The sequence below is a fragment of the Schistocerca gregaria genome, chromosome 10 (assembly GCF_023897955.1).
Source record: "Schistocerca gregaria isolate iqSchGreg1 chromosome 10, iqSchGreg1.2, whole genome shotgun sequence".
In the NCBI taxonomy this organism is placed as follows: domain Eukaryota; kingdom Metazoa; phylum Arthropoda; class Insecta; order Orthoptera; family Acrididae; genus Schistocerca; species Schistocerca gregaria.
Genome location: NC_064929.1, coordinates 103444786 through 103451337, shown reverse-complemented (window position 1 = coordinate 103451337; position 6552 = coordinate 103444786).

Here is a 6552-nt window from a genome sequence, read left to right as displayed (position 1 = left end):
ATCTGGGCTATTCCCCATTCTTTGCGACTCAGATGCGCACGGACACGATGGTTGGTTGGTTTGTAGCGGTGAAGGGAGCAGAGTACAAAGGCGCGGACCCGTTCATATACACAAAAGTTCCAAGTAGTTTCGATGCTCTGGTATTACAAATGCAAATTCCGTCTGTTTTTAACGTCTTAAATTGAAAGAGCCGTCACAAATTGCTCCGTTTTCACTCCTTGTCGACAATCATACAGCACCTGAGGTAACAAACACATCTCGAGCCCCATTGTGCACTCCATTATTCATGCCAACTCAGTGTCTCGCTCTTTACTACTGTGTACCAATCTTGTCGTCCAACTGCAAAACACTGGGCCACAACAAGTTTCCGCATCTCCATTGCAATGCGCATACTACGAAACGTTCCCCAAACTTGGCACTCACCCTCGCAGCCGACTTATCCGACTTTCCACGACGCTCACGCAACGCTCACGCTAGTGACAGCATTATTTATAGTTCGACGTCGCGCCAAAGCGAATGCGCACATTTCGACTACGGCTTAGGCCGCCCTCCTAGTGTGGCTGCTCGGTGTCTGCAGGCAGCGAGGGTCTGCAAGCTTCCTGTGTTCGCACCTATGTCACCTGTGCTTGCTTGTCAGAGACAGACTATCGCAAAACATATAACTCACTCCATGAATTGATTGCTACGGCATCTGTTATCAGCAGTCACAACTAGCAACACCAGTAGCAGCTGACTGCACGCAAAGAATAGGAATGTGCAGTGGGATTTACGTGAACTCGGCGCAAGGCAGATCTTTCCGACATAGGCTTGAGAATCTTACGGGAACACTTGTACTGTTTCTAAATTAAGTGTAGGCGTGGGAGGAGGGTGCTTCCTGCGCACTAATAACAGCACGCTTGTCAATTGTGGATGCTAACCATTCGCTTGTATCTTCCTAGACACATCTGCTGGTTGTGAATTATTCCTCTTGCATGGCAAGGTGCGCATGTAGGTGTGTTAAAAATTCTGGAGGCACTGGGTATTGATCCCAGTACCTCTCGCATACTAAGCGAGCGCTCTACCATCTGAGCTACGTTCGCCCCCCCGAAGACTAATGGTGCTACATACAGCCATATAGACGACACAGACCCTTGCACTCCCATTATTCAGCAGACAAACACTACTCTCTATGTATCCGTTAGGGTGTCTTTCAGGTTTCGTGCATTCTGTATCGAATCGTAGTTGGCCACAATGAAAGTGGCACGTATAACGTCGAAAATAGAATTCGGACACCGCTCTGAGTAAGACCAACGTGTTGTCCAACCTCTAGACTTCAATGAGGTTAAGCCGCGATACCTAAGACAGATCTTCACTCGATGACACCTCGATAACAGCCGGTCCCCACACTTACATCTTGCTCTCCTTACGTCAGTATACATCATATCAGTCTGTGACGCTGGCTTTGCAACATCTTGCGTTCCTTTAGGTTCCCCGCGACCAACACTTACCATGCACTGACCACAAAAAATGGAGGCGCCGCGGCTTGAACCCTGGACCTTTCACATGCCAAGCGAACGCTCTACCAACTGAGCTACGCCCCATGCACGACCAATCTGCGCTATTCCCCATTCTTTGCGACTCAGATGCGCACGGACACGATGGTTGGTTGGTTTGTATCGGTGAAGGGAGCAGAGTACAAAGGCGCGGACCCGTTCATATACACAAAAGTTCCAAGTAGTTTCGATGCTCTGGTATTACAAATGCAAATTCCGTCTGTTTTTAACGTCTTAAATTGAAAGAGCCGTCACAAATTGCTCCGTTTTCCCTCCTTGTCGACAATCATACAGCACCTGAGGTAACAAACACATCTCGAGCCCCATTGTGCACTCCATTATTCATGCCAACTCAGTGCCTCGCTCTTTACTACTGTGTACCAATCTTGTCGTCCAACTGCAAAACACTGGGCCACAACAAGTTTCCGCGTCTCCATTGCAATGCGCATACAACGAAACGTTCCCCAAACTTGGCACTCACCCTCGCAGCCGACTTTTCCGACTTTCCACGACGCTCACGCAACGCTCACGCTAGTGACAGCATTATTTATAGTTCGACGTCGCGCCAAAGCGAATGCGCACATTTCGACTACGGCTTAGGCCGCCCTCCTAGTGTGGCTGCTCGGTGTCTGCAGGCAGCGAGGGTCTGCAAGCTTCCTGTGTTCGCACCTATGTCACCTGTGCTTGCTTGTCAGAGACAGACTATCGCAAAACATATAACTCACTCCATGAATTGATTGCTACGGCATCTGTTATCAGCAGTCACAACTAGCAACACCAGTAGCAGCTGACTGCACGCAAAGAATAGGAATGTGCAGTGGGATTTACGTGAACTCGGCGCAAGGCAGATCTTTCCGACATAGGCTTGAGAATCTTACGGGAACACTTGTACTGTTTCTAAATTAAGTGTAGGCGTGGGAGGAGGGTGCTTCCTGCGCACTAATAACAGCACGCTTATCAATTGTGGATGCTAATCATTCGCTTGTATCTTCCTAGACACATCTGCTGGTTGTGAATTATTCCTCTTGCATGGCAAGGTGCGCATGTAGGTGTGTTAAAAATTCTGGAGGCACTGGGTATTGATCCCAGTACCTCTCGCATACTAAGCGAGCGCTCTACCATCTGAGCTACGTTCGCCCCCCCAAAGACTAATGGTGCTACATACAGCCATATAGACGACACAGACCCTTGCACTCCCATTATTCAGCAGACAAACACTACTCTCTATGTATCCGTTAGGGTGTCTTTCAGGTTTCGTGCATTCTGTATCGAATCGTAGTTGGCCACAATGAAAGTGGCACGTATAACGTCGAAAATAGAATTCGGACACCGCTCTGAGTAAGACCAACGTGTTGTCCAACCTCTAGACTTCAATGAGGTTAAGCCGCGATACCTAAGACAGATCTTCACTCGATGACACCTCGATAACAGCCGGTCCCCACACTTACATCTTGCTCTCCTTACGTCAGTATACATCATATCAGTCTGTGACGCTGGCTTTGCAACATCTTGCGTTCCTTTAGGTTCCCCGCGACCAACACTTACCATGCACTGACCACAAAAAATGGAGGCGCCGCGGCTTGAACCCTGGACCTTTCACATGCCAAGCGACCGCTCTACCAACTGAGCTACGCCCCATGCACGACCAATCTGCGCTATTCCCCATTCTTTGCGACTCAGATGCGCACGGACACGATGGTTGGTTGGTTTGTAGCGGTGAAGGGAGCAGAGTACAAAGGCGCGGACCCGTTCATATACACAAAAGTTCCAATTAGTTTCGATGCTCTGGTATTACAAACGCAAATTCCGTCTGTTTTTAACGTCTTAAATTGAAAGAGCCGTCACAAATTGCTCCGTTTTCACTCCTTGTCGACAATCATACAGCACCTGAGGTAACAAACACAACTCGAGCCCCATTGTGCACTCCATTATTCATGCCAACTCAGTGCTTCGCTCTTTACTACTGTGTACCAATCTTGTCGTCCAACTGCAAAACACTGGGCCACAACAAGTTTCCGCGTCTCCATTGCAATGCGCATACTACGAAACGTTCCCCAAACTTGGCACTCACCCTCGCAGCCGACTTTTCCGACTTTCCACGACGCTCACGCAACGCTCACGCTAGTGACAGCATTATTTATAGTTCGACGTCGCGCCAAAGCGAATGAGCACATTTCGCCTACGGCTTAGGCCGCCCTCCTAGTGTGGCTGCTCGGTGTCTGCAGGCAGCGAGGGTCTGCAAGCTTCCTGTGTTCGCACCTATGTCACCTGTGCTTGCTTGTCAGAGACAGACTATCGCAAAACATACAACTCACTCCATGAATTGATTGCTACGGCATCTGTTATCAGCAGTCACAACTAGCAACACCAGTAGCAGCTGACTGCACGCAAAGAATAGGAATGTGCAGTGGGATTTACGTGAACTCGGCGCAAGGCAGATCTTTCCGACATAGGCTTGAGAATCTTACGGGAACACTTGTACTGTTTCTAAATTAAGTGTAGGCGTGGGAGGAGGGTGCTTCCTGCGCACTAATAACAGCACGCTTGTCAATTGTGGATGCTAATCATTCGCTTGTATCTTCCTAGACACATCTGCTGGTTGTGAATTATTCCTCTTGCATGGCAAGGTGCGCATGTAGGTGTGTTAAAAATTCTGGAGGCACTGGGTATTGATCCCAGTACCTCTCGCATACTAAGCGAGCGCTCTACCATCTGAGCTACGTCCGCCCCCCCGAAAACTAATGGTGCTACATACAGCCATATAGACGACACAGACCCTTGCACTCCCATTATTCAGCAGACAAACACTACTCTCTATGTATCCGTTAGGGTGTCTTTCAGGTTTCGTGCATTCTGTATCGAATCGTAGTTGGCCACAATGAAAGTGGCACGTATAACGTCGAAAATAGAATTCGGACACCGCTCTGAGTAAGACCAACGTGTTGTCCAACCTCTAGACTTCAATGAGGTTAAGCCGCGATACCTAAGACAGATCTGCACTCGATGACACCTCGATAACAGCCGGTCCCCACACTTACATCTTGCTCTCCTTACGTCAGTATACATCATATCAGTCTGTGACGCTGGCTTTGCAACATCTTGCGTTCCTTTAGGTTCGCCGCGACCAACACTTACCATGCACTGACCACAAAAAATGGAGGCGCTGCGGCTTGAACCCTGGACCTTTCACATGCCAAGCGAACGCTCTACCAACTGAGCTACGCCCCATGCACGACCAATCTGCGCTATTCCCCGTTCTTTGCGACTCAGATGCGCACGGACACGATGGTTGGTTGGTTTGTAGCGGTGAAGGGAGCAGAGTACAAAGGCGCGGACCCGTTCATATACACAAAAGTTCCAATTAGTTTCGATGCTCTGGTATTACAAACGCAAATTCCGTCTGTTTTTAACGTCTTAAATTGAAAGAGCCGTCACAAATTGCTCCGTTTTCCCTCCTTGTCGACAATCATACAGCACCTGAGGTAACAAACACATCTCGAGCCCCATTGTGCACTCCATTATTCATGCCAACTCAGTGCCTCGCTCTTTACTACTGTGTACCAATCTTGTCGTCCAACTGCAAAACACTGGGCCACAACAAGTTTCCGCGTCTCCATTGCAATGCGCATACAACGAAACGTTCCCCAAACTTGGCACTCACTCTCGCAGCCGACTTTTCCGACTTTCCACGACGCTCACGCAACGCTCACGCTAGTGACAGCATTATTTATAGTTCGACGTCGCGCCAAAGCGAATGCGCACATTTCGACTACGGCTTAGGCCGCCCTCCTAGTGTGGCTGCTCGGTGTCTGCAGGCAGCGAGGGTCTGCAAGCTTCCTGTGTTCGCACCTATGTCACCTGTGCTTGCTTGTCAGAGACAGACTATCGCAAAACATATAACTCACTCCATGAATTGATTGCTACGGCATCTGTTATCAGCAGTCACAACTAGCAACACCAGTAGCAGCTGACTGCACGCAAAGAATAGGAATGTGCAGTGGGATTTACGTGAACTCGGCGCAAGGCAGATCTTTCCGACATAGGCTTGAGAATCTTACGGGAACACTTGTACTGTTTCTAAATTAAGTGTAGGCGTGGGAGGAGGGTGCTTCCTGCGCACTAATAACAGCACGCTTGTCAATTGTGGATGCTAACCATTCGCTTGTATCTTCCTAGACACATCTGCTGGTTGTGAATTATTCCTCTTGCATGGCAAGGTGCGCATGTAGGTGTGTTAAAAATTCTGGAGGCACTGGGTATTGATCCCAGTACCTCTCGCATACTAAGCGAGCGCTCTACCATCTGAGCTACGTCCGCCCCCCCGAAAACTAATGGTGCTACATACAGCCATATAGACGACACAGACCCTTGCACTCCCATTATTCAGCAGACAAACACTACTCTCTATGTATCCGTTAGGGTGTCTTTCAGGTTTCGTGCATTCTGTATCGAATCGTAGTTGGCCACAATGAAAGTGGCACGTATAACGTCGAAAATAGAATTCGGACACCGCTCTGAGTAAGACCAACGTGTTGTCCAACCTCTAGACTTCAATGAGGTTAAGCCGCGATACCTAAGACATATCTGCACTCGATGACACCTCGATAACAGCCCGTCCCCACACTTACATCTTGCTCTCCTTACGTCAGTATACATCATATCAGTCTGTGACGCTGGCTTTGCAACATCTTGCGTTCCTTTAGGTTCCCCGCGACCAACACTTACCATGCACTGACCACAAAAAATGGAGGCGCCGCGGCTTGAACCCTGGACCTTTCACATGCCAAGCGAACGCTCTACCAACTGAGCTACGCCCCATGCACGACCAATCTGCGCTATTCCCCATTCTTTGCGACTCAGATGCGCACGGACACGATGGTTGGTTGGTTTGTATCGGTGAAGGGAGCAGAGTACAAAGGCGCGGACCCGTTCATATACACAAAAGTTCCAAGTAGTTTCGATGCTCTGGTATTACAAATGCAAATTCCGTCTGTTTTTAACGTCTTAAATTGAAAGAGCC